The following is a 13,295-nucleotide window of genomic DNA, read 5'->3' on the forward strand; positions in this document are numbered from 1 at the left end:
CAAATCCACCTCGTTATGCTGGGGAGCTCGGCGGCTGCGGTCAATTTATTTATCAATGTACCCTAGTATTTGACCAACAACCGGTCACGTATATGCCCAGGATAAGACAAAGGTGGCTTTTATAATGAGTCTACTTACGGGTCAGGCGGCATCATGGGCGATGGCGGTCAGCAGCGCCAACCCAGCGTTACGGTCCTCCTTCCCGGCATTCGAATCTGAACTGAGGAGAGTTTTTGATCACCCCGTCAAGGGCAAGGAAGCCGGTAGCCGGTTGTTGGACCATTCCCAGGGGGACTTGTCGTTAGCCGAATACTCCATTTCGTTCCGCATCCTGGCAGCAGAGAGTGGATTCGACGATGTTGCGTTGAGCGGCATTTTTCGTCGGGGACTCTGTCCTGCCGTCAAAGATGAGTTGGCGGCCCGGGACGAGACCACTAATTTGGAGGAGTTGATCGGACTAGCCATTAGACTGGACAGTCGACTGAGGGAACGGCAGCGCGAGCGGGCGGCTGAACGGCGCATTTTTTATGAGTCCGCTTCCCCGGGACAGTCTTTGTCCGCCATGGAAGATGCCGCCTGTGTTCCCCCATCCACCTCGGCGTCGACGGCCGTGGAGGAGCCGATGCAACTCGGTGGGGGGCGACTGGCGGAGACGGAACGTCGGAGACGCATGAGAGCGGGGGCGTGTCTGTACTGCGGCCGACCAGGGCACAAGGTATCCACCTGCATGGCGAGACCTTCACGGGGAAGTGACGCTACGCGTTCCAAGCAGAGCGGCCAGGTGGTGGTGATAGCACCTTCTGCCTCCGGAAAGAACGTCTCATCTTGTGAGTATTTTGATGAAGACTTGGTACCCGGTGAATTGAGAACTGGATCCAACAACAAGAGACTACAATTGCCGGGTGAAGTATCGAGATTTGGCGGCAGTGTGAAGGTTTCCGCGTTAATTGACTCCGGAGCTGATGAGTGTTTTGTGGACTCCTATGTGATAGAGACTCTAAATTGTCCACTGTACAGACTTAGCAAACCGAGAAAAGTTCTTGATTTGGATGGGCGTCTCCTGGCGGTTACAACACATATTTCGGCTCCACTGTGTTTAAAGCTCTCGGGTAACCACAGCGAATCGCGGCGATTTTTTGTAATGCCCTGTCAATCTGCTCCAGTTGTGCTGGGATTAACGTGGTTAAAACTTCATAATCCAGATATTAATTGGGATCAACTACAGATTGTGAATTGGAGCCTATTTTGTCATTCTCACTGTCTGCAGTCTGCCATGTTGACTACCACCCCCCGTGTTCAAGACGAGCACATCGATTTGGCTAAAGTACCGGCTGAGTACCATGATTTGCAACTAGTGTTCAGTAAGGATTGCGCCCAGTCTTTGCCTCCGCATCGTCCATACGACTGTTCCGTAGAGTTGATTCCCGAGGCTCCACTACCATGTGAGAGGCTGTATCAGATTTCCAAGCCTGAGCAAGAGGCATTAAAGAATTATATTTCCACTTCGCTAGCTGCTGGCTTGATTCGTCCCTCATCGTCGCCAATGGGTGCCGGATTTTTTTTTATCGATAAAAAGGACGGGACCCTGTGACCCTGTGTCGATTTCCGGGGTCTTAACGACATCACGATAAAAAATAAGTATCCTCTCCCGCTGTTGGACTCGAAGTTTGCCCCTTTGCAGTCTGCAAAGGTGTTCACAAAATTAGATCTGCGAAATGCCTATCACCTGGTGAGGATGAAGGAGGGAGATGAGTGGAAGACTGCGTTCAATACTCCATTAGGTCATTTTGAGTACTTAGTCATGCCTTTTGGACTCACCAATGCACCCGCTGTGTTTCAGTGTCTTATTAATGATGTGCTCCGGGACATGATAAATGTATTCTGTTTTGTGTACTTGGACGACATCTTAATCTTTTCCCGTGATCTACGTGAACATCGCCAACATGTCCGCATGGTGTTGCACGCTTGATGGAAAACCGTCTTTACGTCAAGGCTGAGAAGTGTGAGTTCCATGCGGAGTTGGTACAGTTTTTGGGGTTCATTGTGGAGAAGGGCCAGCTTCGGGCCGATCCAGCCAAGATCCAGGCTGTGGTTGATTGGCCAACTCCAACATCTAGGAAGCAGTTGCAGAGGTTTTTGGGTTTTACTAATTTTTATAGGCGATTTATACGTGATTACAGTCTTAAAGTGGGACCTCTGACTAGACTTACTTCCAATAAAATACAATTTGTATGGGAGCGCTTCAGTGGGAGGTTGAGAAGAAGGTGGAGGAGGCGGGGAGGGACGTCCAGGCCCCGGGAGGTGTTCCTGATGACAAATTGTTTGTTCCGGTCGTTTTACGTCCAGAGGTGTTGAAGTGGGGACACACTTCGAGAGTCACTTGCCATCCTGGGGTCAGTCGGACACTTTTCCTCATTTCCCAACGGTTCTGGTGGCAGGGACTACGCAGGGACGTTAAAGAATATGTTTCGGCATGCTCAGTGTGTGCCCGTAGCTGTCACATACGTGGTTAGGGCGAAGGCGAGGAACGCAAGGCAAGAACATGGTGGACCCAATTGCAGGGAAGCAGGGAGGCAAGGCAGGAGTGTGGGAATCTCAAAATAATAATATTTAATCACAATGATAAAAACAACTGGCGACTATGACATGGCAAGACATGTGACAACGACAATGAACCGACAGGAACTGAAAGAAACCAGGGAACTAAATACAAACAAATTGACGAGACAACGAGGAACACCTGGACAAGACACGAGTGGCTGGAGAGAGCTGATTGGTCGACAAAGTAGACGAGAACAGGTGGACACAACAACCTAATGAGCACACGACAAACATGGAACACAGGAAAACATGGAACACAACTAAACACAACCCAAACCAAAACACAGACCATGACAGTACCCCCCCTCAAAAGGAACGGATCCCAAAAGTTCCCCAAACAACAATCAAAAAGTCACCAACCCAGGGTGGGCGGAAGGGGGCCTGGAGGAGGGTACAGAGTCCACCCCTCAGGTCAGTCTGGTGGCCATCCAGGCCACCCGAGGTGAGGTGCTTGGCTGAGCGGTTCAGGAGGTCGTCCAGGACGCCAAGCACCAGGGTCTTTACAGGGCCATTCAGGCGGACGGCTACGGTGCTGAACCCAATGGTAATGCAGGGGCCAGGCAATAGGGTTGGGTGGTGGCCGCTGGACGAACGCCGCCGGAGCGGGGTCGGGTGGCGGCCGCTGGACGAGCGCCGCCGGAGCAAGGACGGGTGGCGGCCACTGGACGAGCGCCACCGGAGCGGGGACGGGTGGCGGCCGCTGGACGAGCGCCGCCGGAGCGGGGACGGGTGGCGGCCGCTGGATGAGCCCCGCCGGAGCGGGGACGGGTGGCGGCTGCTGGACGAGCGCCGCCGCAGCAAGGACGGGTGGCGGCCGCTGGACGAGCGCCGCCGGAGCAGGGAGCGGGTGGCGGCCGCTGGACGAGCGCCGCCGGAGCGGGAGCCTGGCGCAGCTGCCGAGGAGCCGGAACGGGAGACTGGCGCAGCTGCCGAGGAGCCGGAACAGGAGCCTGGCGCAGCTGCCGAGGAGCCGGAACGGGAGCCTGGCGCAGCTGCCGAGGAGCAGGAACGGGAGCCTGCCGCAGCTTCCGAGGAGCAGGAACGGGAGCCTGCCGCAGCTGCCGAGGAGCAGGAACGGGAGCCTGCAGTCGCTTCCTCAGCCTGCCGCCATTGAGGTTTGGGAGTAGAGGGTACGGGAGTGGAAGAGTGCACAAATTAAGTGACTTGTGAACAGGGGAAAAACAACGAGGGGGCAAAATTTGACCTTTACTTGAGCGCCTCCGTTGGCCACCACGCGGCGGTCCCGGGTAGATGGCCAAACGGGTGCCCAAGAAAAGGTCCGAGGGAAAGGATTTGGACTCACTGGGGTTGGAAACGGGGAGACGTGACAAAAACTGACGAGGACGGGATAAACTAGGGAAGGAACCAGAAAAATCTAAATCTGTGTCAGATTCAGAATCAGACAGGAGGTTAACTAAATCAGGGCCATCTTCACAATCAGAAAAATCTGAATCTAAAGAAACATGTGGATGTAAAATAGTAGGGCATGGTGAATAACTAGGACAAGTGGGGGGACCCGATGAAAAGGACAGAAAAGACTGAACGATAGGGCTTACTGGAGGAGGGTAGGTATGGATGGCAGGCTGAGGACGGTGGGAGGTAGTTTGGTGGTGTCCAGGGTGACGCCTTGTTCTTCCCGCTGGGTCCTGTTCTGGTCGGTTCATTCTGTCACATACGTGGTTAGGGCGAAGGCGAGGAACGCAAGGCAAGAACATGGTGGACCCAATTGCAGGGAAGCAGGGAGGCAAGGCAGGAGTGTGGGAATCTCAAAATAATAATATTTAATCACAATGATAAAAACAACTGGCGACTATGACATGGCAAGACATGTGACAACGACAATGAACCGACAGGAACTGAAAGAAACCAGGGAACTAAATACAAACAAATTGACGAGACAACGAGGAACACCTGGACAAGACACGAGTGGCTGGAGAGAGCTGATTGGTCGACAAAGTAGACGAGAACAGTCGCTCATCCGGTTTCCACCCACAGACCAACGGCCAGGCTGAGAGGGCGAATCAAGATGTTGAGGCTGCTCTTCGCTGTGTTTGCCATCAGCACGCCTCGTCGTGGTCTTCTCACCTGCCTTGGGTGGAATATGCGCATAACACCCTCGTTTGCTCTGCTACTGGACGGTCGCCATTCATGACTGCATACGGTTACCAGCCGCCGTTGTTCCCTTCTCAGGAGAGGGAGGTGGTCGTCCCGTCTGTACAGGTCCATCTCCGAAGGGCTCATCGGGTGTGACGGGATGCAAGGGCGGCCTTGTCCCGTACTGAGGCTCGCAACAGGCAGTTAGCTGATCGTCATCGGATCTCAGCTCCTCCCTACCGTCCTGGTGAGAAGGTCTGGTTGTCCACACGAGATTTGCATTTGGCCGGGGGTTCTAAAAAACTGGGTCCTCGGTATATTGGTCCTTTCGAAATTGACTCTGTTGTTAACCCGGTGGCAGTTAAACTTCGGCTCCCTCCCACCATGAAAGTTCACCCGGTATTCCATGTCTCCTTGCTCAAACCGGTTTCCTCCAGCCCCCTGTGTCCTCCAGTTGTGCCTCCTCCTCCTCCTCCTCCGCGGGTGGTTGATGGTGAGCCAGTGTACACTGTGGGTGAACTATTGGATTGCAGAAGAAGGGGCAGGGGTGTGCAGTATTTGGTCGACTGGGAGGGTTACGGCCCTGAGGAGCGTTCCTGGGTTCACCGCTCTTGGATCCTAGATCCATCCCTTCTCCGGGCCTTCCACTCTCTCCACCCGCAGAAGCCGGGTGGTCCGCCAGGAGGCGTCCTTTGAGGGGGGGATACTGTCATGGTTGTTTTTCTTTGTGTTGCAGTGTCTGGGTGGGCGTGGACATCGGTGACGCACCTGTCATGCATTGTAATCATCAGCCTTTTTAGGGGGCACCGTGACAGTGTGTGGGTGTCGGAATATTCACTCGTTTTTGCCCCGTGTTTGCCGCCGTTCTGACCGCTGTCCAAATTTAGGCTCAATACGATTATACCACACGGACCGTTTGTCGTGTCTCCCTGCGTTATCTGTTTTTGATTCTCTCTGGTTGTGAGTTCCTTTAGTTTCGTATGTCTCGCCATCACATGCTCTTCCATGAAATTAAAATTGTTCGGACCTCTGACCTGGAGTCTATTTTTTGGGGATCTGCCCTTACGGCATGGCCGCTCGTGACAGACAGTCAGTTGAGTTAAGGTTTATTGGATATAATAAAAATAGCAGGTCAACATTAACAATAAAATGTGAACAAGTGTAAAATAATAACATGCATGAAACAACAAGTATCAATCATAGTAATACAGTGGACCCCTGCATTCTCGCAGTTTGGCATTTATTTATGGAGGTGCCCATACTTGGTTACACATGGAAAGAAGTACCTATTGTAAAGTATGCAACTGTCAGAGTAAGTTGCAAAAATGCATCCATCCATCCATTTTCTGAGCCACTTCTCCTCACTAGGGTCGCGGGCGTGGTGGAGCCTATCCCAGCTATCATCGGGCAGGAGGCGGGGTACACCCTGAACTGATTGCCAGCCAATCGCAGGGCACATACAAACAAACAACCATTCGCACTCACAGTCACACCTACGGGCAATTTAGAGTTGTCAATCAACCTACCATGCATGTTTTTGGGATGTGGGAGGAAACCGGAGAAAACCCACGCAGGCACGGGGAGAACATGCAAACTCCACACAGATTTGAACCTAGGTCCTCAGAAGTGTGACAATGACAATTGATGACTTATTTCTGATTACTTGTTGAGCAAGGCTTCATCAAGGACGTGGTACAGCTACAGCTTGTAAGGTTTTATTGCATTACACACACATTGGATACAAGCGACCAAAATGAGTTTCCTCCACAAGGTGTCCGGGCTCGCCCTTAGAGATAGGGTGAGAGGCTCGGAGTTCGGAGCTCAGAGATGAGCCGCTGCTCCTCCGCATTGAGAGGAGCCAGATGAGGTGACTCGGGCATATAATTAGGATGCCTTCTGGACGCCTCCCTGGTGAGGTGTTCCGGCCATGTTCCATCGGGAGGAGAGCCCGTGGATGACCCAGGACACGCCGGAGAGACTGTCTCCCGGCTGGCTCGGGAACGCCTCGGGTTCCCCCCGGAAGAGCACAATGGGAAGCTGCATCTTAAGTCTTCTCTTTACGGCCACAGTATTCGAGGAGGAAGCCTGCTTGCCGTGACTTGTGTCCAACGGCGAAAGATTATTGATACTGTTGACTGATGAATCCCAAAGAGGTAGCCGAAAAATTCCTCAGACAGATTGAGACGCAGCTTTATCAGTGTCAGACAAATCTCCTGAGCAGACTTGGGGGAACGTTCTTCAGTGGTAGGAAGAAAATAACACAAATCCAAACAAGAACATGAAAGTCTGTAAATTGGGCAGTCCTGTGAAAAATGTTATTTTCTTGTCATCAAATTGTGAAGGGTCAAGGGTGCACTGTTTCAACTCACTTTCTAAACTGTGAACTTTATCCCTCAGTGACCGACATTCAGTGTTTGATGATTGAATCTGTTCATGTAACGACGCAATGTGTGTCTCGTCTGTCTGGACCTCAGTCCCAGGGACTTCATCCATCTGGACCTCTGCTTCTGGTGCAGGAATTTGATGCAGAATCAGAAGAGCTGCGGCAGCTAGCTCTCTACTTGTGCTCACAAGTCTTTTCTCCGAAACCTTTTGAGATTGTACACAACTTTCCAGTTTGTGGACAGCCCGATTCCGATCAGCGGTGGAGGTGAAACTGAATAAACTTGGCACGTAGTCAGGCTGGAGGGGATCATTGCGCTTCCTTTCTGAAACAAAACAACTAAGAAAGTAATATTCCATTTATTGTCATTATTTTATTCTCACTTACTAAATTTGGCTTGTGTACATGTATTTTGATGGATATTTATTGAGAATCACAGTCCATCAGTTGAACAGAACAAGGCTTTTAGCGGGGAGTGACAAACTAAAAAAAAGGAGAGAGTGGAAGGATCACTAAATAATATAAGAAGACAAAAAAGACAAAGCACGCGTCAGTGACTGTTATTTTTTTTTGACAATGCCTTTATGTCACAAAAGTATTCTCTGTCAATTGACTGTCTGTTGTCAACTCCAACTACCGGAGACAAATTCCAAGTGTGGTTTTGACATACTAGGCAAATAAAGATTCTGATTCTGATGACACATTAGATATGAGTATTTTATGGGGCAGTAGTGCTGCATCCTATGTGTAAAACTACAACTTTATTGCTTTGCGGGATGAGTTATCGTGACCCGTTTGTAAGTAAAACTCGATTCCTTTTGGCGCATCCATTCGACACGCCCACAGCGTCGTTAAGATGAGAGGTTTATTCCAATTTTGAAGCCTGATTTTATATTCTTAGCGATTAGTTTTATTCATTCAAATTTGGCAGGCTTGTTAACATGACTCTTCTCTGCGGTGTGTCGAATTGACATGCCATGTTTTGCCTTAGTGCCACTTTAAAAGCATTTCAATTCTTTTCAATGTGGAAAATGGATTTGAGATACATGTAAATTGACTTCCTTACTGTTGGACATATAAGTTCACCACGAAAGGTCACTGCTTCTTGACAGTCCAGTTCAATCAATCATTTATTTATTTGATATGGACATCACTAAATTATTGGAAAAGAAGGCATGCATTGCTTTGTGTATTTTGGCACCAGTGCTCATTTGGAACATTTGTCACGGGACGTTTTTAGAAAAGACAAAGACAACACGATGATGAATGTGGTAGATAAAAAACACGAATATAGATTTTTGTAAATCCGTATGATAGTCATTACTTTTGATATTAAACATTTACAATTTCAATGAAAGCTTCTTGATCGCCGCGATTCCCACCAGCACACTTTGTGTTTATTAGGCCAATACTTAGTAGAGAATCTTTGACCACAAACTGAACAAGCAAAAGCTTTCTCTCCAGTGTGTCTTCTCATGTGTCGTTCGCTCTTACGAGCAAAAGTTTTCCCACAATGAAAACATTTCCATCGTTTGTTGTCAGTGTGACATGCCATAACACCTTTGGACGTTTTATCATCATCATCTTCATCAGAGTGAGGAGTGTGACGTCATGTCGTCACTACCTGAGAGTGGAGCTAAGAGGCCGTCTGCTTGTGATCCTCCACAGTGTCCCAGCTTTGCAGTTTTTCCACTTCGGCCTTGTCGCTTGGGCCGCATTTGCTTTAAGTTGAGAGCATTTTGTTTTTGGAAGGTTCCCAATGGATTAAAGACATTCAATTCTTTTTAATGGGGGAAATGGATTTGATATAGAAGCAAATTGAGTCGCACTCACTGTTTTAAGAACTGTATTTTATTAAAGATAACACATTTTCTTTCCAGTCTTATTTCAATCAATCATTCACTTATTTGATATGGTAATCACTAAAACATTGGACAAAATGCATGCATTGCTCAAAGGAAGTATGGGTCATAATAGTCCAAATCTTTTGTATTTTTTGCTCAAGAATATTAAACTGGCAGTCATTTCCAATATCAATACATTTTGGAGCAATGGGTGAATAACGAATTCTCTTTCAAACGCCCCTTTCTCATCACCAAAATCGAAGATTGGAAAGTACCGGCATAGCTGGTGTGGGGAAAAAGCAATGCACTATCCTATGAAATGGCAGTAATTGGTCATATTTTAAACATCGTAGCTGTCAGGTGCAATCCCGTCACCTTCAAAGTGACAACTTTTCAGGAAATTAAAAAAAGAAAAAAAACGCCGCTTTGGGCAAGCTGGTATTATATCTTTAATTGCGGTCATATATTATTGCACCACATCAACAACAGCGAGTACCCCAAAATTATTCTCAATCGCTAATTTATTAGGGCGTCATCATTAAAATCATACAAACACGGCGGGCGAGTGCCACACCCTTGCAAGCCTCATGCATGAAACCAAAGAATGTGGCTTAATGTCCCTAAACTGTCAACAATCATTACCAAAACTTATGCAGACATCTTTACTCTCGGCAGCTTCAACCTCTGAAAATATTCCAACAATCAGTCTAATTTTTCAGTTTCGGGACGTAACGCGTTCGGCCGGGAGACCCTCGTCATGGGTCATCCGACGTTACGACAGCCAGCCAAAGTCCACGTCTGTCACATAATGCCGTCCACAGAAACGCCTTTGTGATCAATACATAAATACGCACATGTACATTTGTTCAACTCAAAATTGAGCTGACGTATGAGTAAATAAATCTGCAAGCATTACTTGACGTGGAATGACGTGGCTGTCGTCTTTCCTCAAGGAGTCATTTCATTTTTTTAAACAACAAGCTTTCCAAAAATTTTTTACTATCACTATCTTCGCTCATTATTGTCCCGGACTTTCAATATGGGCAAAAATGACACCATGGAAAACATAGAGGTTCAATGAGGAAATGTAATTGGCTCCTGCTTGTTACGTGTCAGGCTGTGACAGGCTGACATGTCCAAAATGTGGGCGGGCCAACATCTGGCTGAAAATCAAATATTTCATCAGGAAAGGATTCTAAAACTACTACGGAATCTATGTTGGAGGGCTTTTTTCTTGCAGACATCATTTATGAGTCCAGCACGATGGAATAAGTGCCCATGTTCAGACCATTAACTCGTCCCTTTAAAGTATTTTGGCACCAATGTTAATTCTTTACACTCGCGGGGCTTTTAGAAAATATATCAGAATCATCTTTATTTGCCAAGTATGTCCAAAAAACACACAAGGAATTTGTCTCCGGTAGTTGGAGCCGCTCTAGTACGACAACAGACAGTCAATTGACAGAGAACACTTTGGAGACATCAAGACATTGAGGAAAAACAGTCACTGAGCAATAAAGGGTTGCTAGTTATCTGGTAATGCCGCTACATTTATTTATTTATTTTGGGACAATTGTGCAAAAAGATGCAGAGTCCTCTAGCACTTAGAGCGGTTCAAATGACTAATATTGCAATAGTCCGGTGCAATGACCGTTGTGCAAAGGGCGCAGAGACTTCAAGGAGTGTATGCGGTTTAAAGTGACGAGTAGTGCGATAATCTGGAAAAATGTTGACTGTGCAAATTTTGCAGATACTCCTCAGTCAGTGTGCAAGTGGTGCAGATGCTACTCTGGCATGAGTGGCCAGTATTGGTCAACAACAGATATGCAAATAGTGCAGCGTGGCGAGACAACCACAGTGAGTGAACGAGTAATGTATAATTGGCCCCACAGAAATGTGACAACAAACTCAAGACAAAAAGACAAAAAATTGCCAGCATGTTGTAGTGGAATTGTATGTTAGGTGTTTAAGAAGTTGATCGCAAGAGGGAAGAAGCTGTTGGAATGTCTGCTAGTTCTAGTTTGCATTGATCGGTAGCGTCTACCTGAGGGAAGGAGCTGGAAGAGCCGGTGACCGGGATGCGGAGGGTCCGAGAGGATTTTGCACGCTCGTCTTAGTTCTGGCAGCGTGCAAGTCCTCAAGGGTGGGTAGGGGGGTACCGACAATTCTTTCAGCAGTTTTGATTGTCCGTTGCAGTCGGGGTTTGTCCTTTTTTGTAGCAGCACCAAACCCGACTGTGATGGAAGAACACACGACCTTTTCAAATTTGCAGTAGAAGGTATTCAAGTCGTTGGCGAGTGTGCTATTGTTCTCAGCTTGGGGGGATTGTCGCTATGGAGAACAAGACGACAGATACAATAAAAGCTGGTACACAGAATACTAGAATGTACATTTTTGTCAGTAAAATAGTAATTACTTTTTAAATTAAACATTTACACTTGCATTAAAATCTTCTTGAGCACTGCTATTCTCACCAGCACACTTGTGTGTCTTAACCTGATACTTATAAGAGACTCTTTGGCCACAAACTGAGCAGGAAAAACGTTTCTCACCCGTGTGTGTTCTTGTGTGTATTTTTAAACTTCCCTTCCGAGTAAATCTTTGACCACAAACTGAGCAGGAAAAAGGTTTCTCACCAGTGTGAATTCTTTTGTGTATTTTTAAGCTTCCCTTCACAAAGAATCTTTGACCACAAACTGAGCAAGAAAAAGGTTTCTCATCAGTGTGGGTTCTTGTGTGTTTTTTTAAGTTTCCCTTATGAGAGAATCTTTGACCACAATCTGAGCAAGAAAAAGGTTTCTCACCAGTGTGGGTTCTTGTGTGACTTGTCAAATGTCCCTTTCGAGAGAATCTTTTACAACAAACTGAGCAGGAAAAAGGTTTCTCACCAGTGTGGGTTCTCATGTGTATTTTCAAGGTTCCCTTCTGAGTAAATCTTTGACCACAAACTAAGCAGACAAAAAGTTTCTCACGAGTGTGTGTTCTCATGTGTTGTTTCATACTATACTTATTATCAAATGTTTTCCCACACTGAGAACATCGTTTGTTGTCAGTCTGAAATGTCACATCAATTTCAGACTCTCCATCATCACAATCATCATCATGAGTTGAGTGCGACGTCATGTCATCACTATCTGATAGTGGACCGAAGAGGCCGTCTGCTGGTGATCCTCCGCAGTGGTCTTCATCACCTTCTGTTGTCATGTGTTGACTTGAGCTGCTGCTTGGAGGCTCCGCCCCTCTGCTCTCCTCACTTTGACATTCATCTTCACTTTTCAAAGGTACACCAGTCGATGGAAACTTGGTGACATCCTCCTCCTTTTCCTGTCTGATGTGGGGGTGCAGTTCTTTCTCCTCTTTTTTAATTGAAATTGGATCCTCTTCCTCTTTGATGTGGTGGACCTCTTCGTCCTTCACTTCCTCTTTAATGCGAGGGGGCTCTGGCTCCAGCCGCTCACTACGAAGTTCTTCAGCGATGTCTGCAAGACACAAAAAGACAAACACACATAGTTTGCTTAATCTTTTCTCATGTTGGGACTCATGTTGTGTATTATGCAGGGATCTCGTTTGATGTGCGTACAGTGTCTCAGATGCACAAAACTTAGCAGCGGCGCATAAAGTTCGATCAACCTGCGTCTTCAGACAAGCATAAACACATTTAATATACTGAGAGAGAACAAGAGTAATGAATAACAAAAAAAATATTGGACAAAGACTATAAAAAATAAGGGAACACCTGTTAAAAAAAACTCTGCAATATTGTGGGACCGTGAAGCAAGAACAGTGATATAGCGCAGGATTACTGCATCTGTATTCCGTGATGAGTTCCAGGGACGCTTTGTTCCCAGGTTGGGACTCATTGTTTCCATGGCATGTCCATCCCGGGACTCACATAGTCTCACATGTAAAATGGTTTATATTTATAATTAAGGTTAATATGAAAGCAAGATGGTTTGATATGTTGGAAATAATCAAATTGGGCAAGTCAACAACAACAACAACAATGTGAAAAAGTGTAAAATAATAAAGTTCATAAAAACACAAGTAACAAAGGTAATACAATGGACCCCGGCATATGTCCGGTTTGGCACGTTTTTTTTGGTACCGTTTCTTTGTTACAGTGGCCTCTTTTAAACATAATTTCGGCAACTGTGGCCAAGTACCAAGAACCACCCACCCCTAACATTCCCCAGACCCACGGCTGTGGTGTCCTTGAGCAAGACACCAATACTCCAAACTGCTTCCCAGGCGCTTAAAGGTCAGAGGACAAAGATTTAAACATTTTTCTTGATAACTCTCGAACCCCTTTCCAAACCACCACTGCCATTGCGAAGTGATTATATAGCAGCTAGACAGCAGTTAAATCGATAAAT

The 13,295-nt window shown here is 47.0% G+C and overlaps 1 long non-coding RNA gene across 1 annotated transcript; it reads right to left on the bottom strand.

Annotated features, from left to right (window-relative positions):
• Nucleotides 1-3,570: 3,570 nt before the first annotated feature.
• On the bottom strand, nt 3,571-12,528 carry LOC133473209 (uncharacterized). The gene is made up of 3 exons (XR_009786995.1): nt 10,967-12,528; nt 4,158-7,403; nt 3,571-3,702 (listed from the first exon to the last, which is right to left on the bottom strand). It is a non-coding gene; the product is annotated as an uncharacterized LOC133473209 (long non-coding RNA).
• Nucleotides 12,529-13,295: the final 767 nt, after the last annotated feature.

This window comes from Phyllopteryx taeniolatus, unplaced genomic scaffold (assembly GCF_024500385.1).
Source record: "Phyllopteryx taeniolatus isolate TA_2022b unplaced genomic scaffold, UOR_Ptae_1.2 contig_212, whole genome shotgun sequence".
NCBI lineage: Eukaryota > Metazoa > Chordata > Actinopteri > Syngnathiformes > Syngnathidae > Phyllopteryx > Phyllopteryx taeniolatus.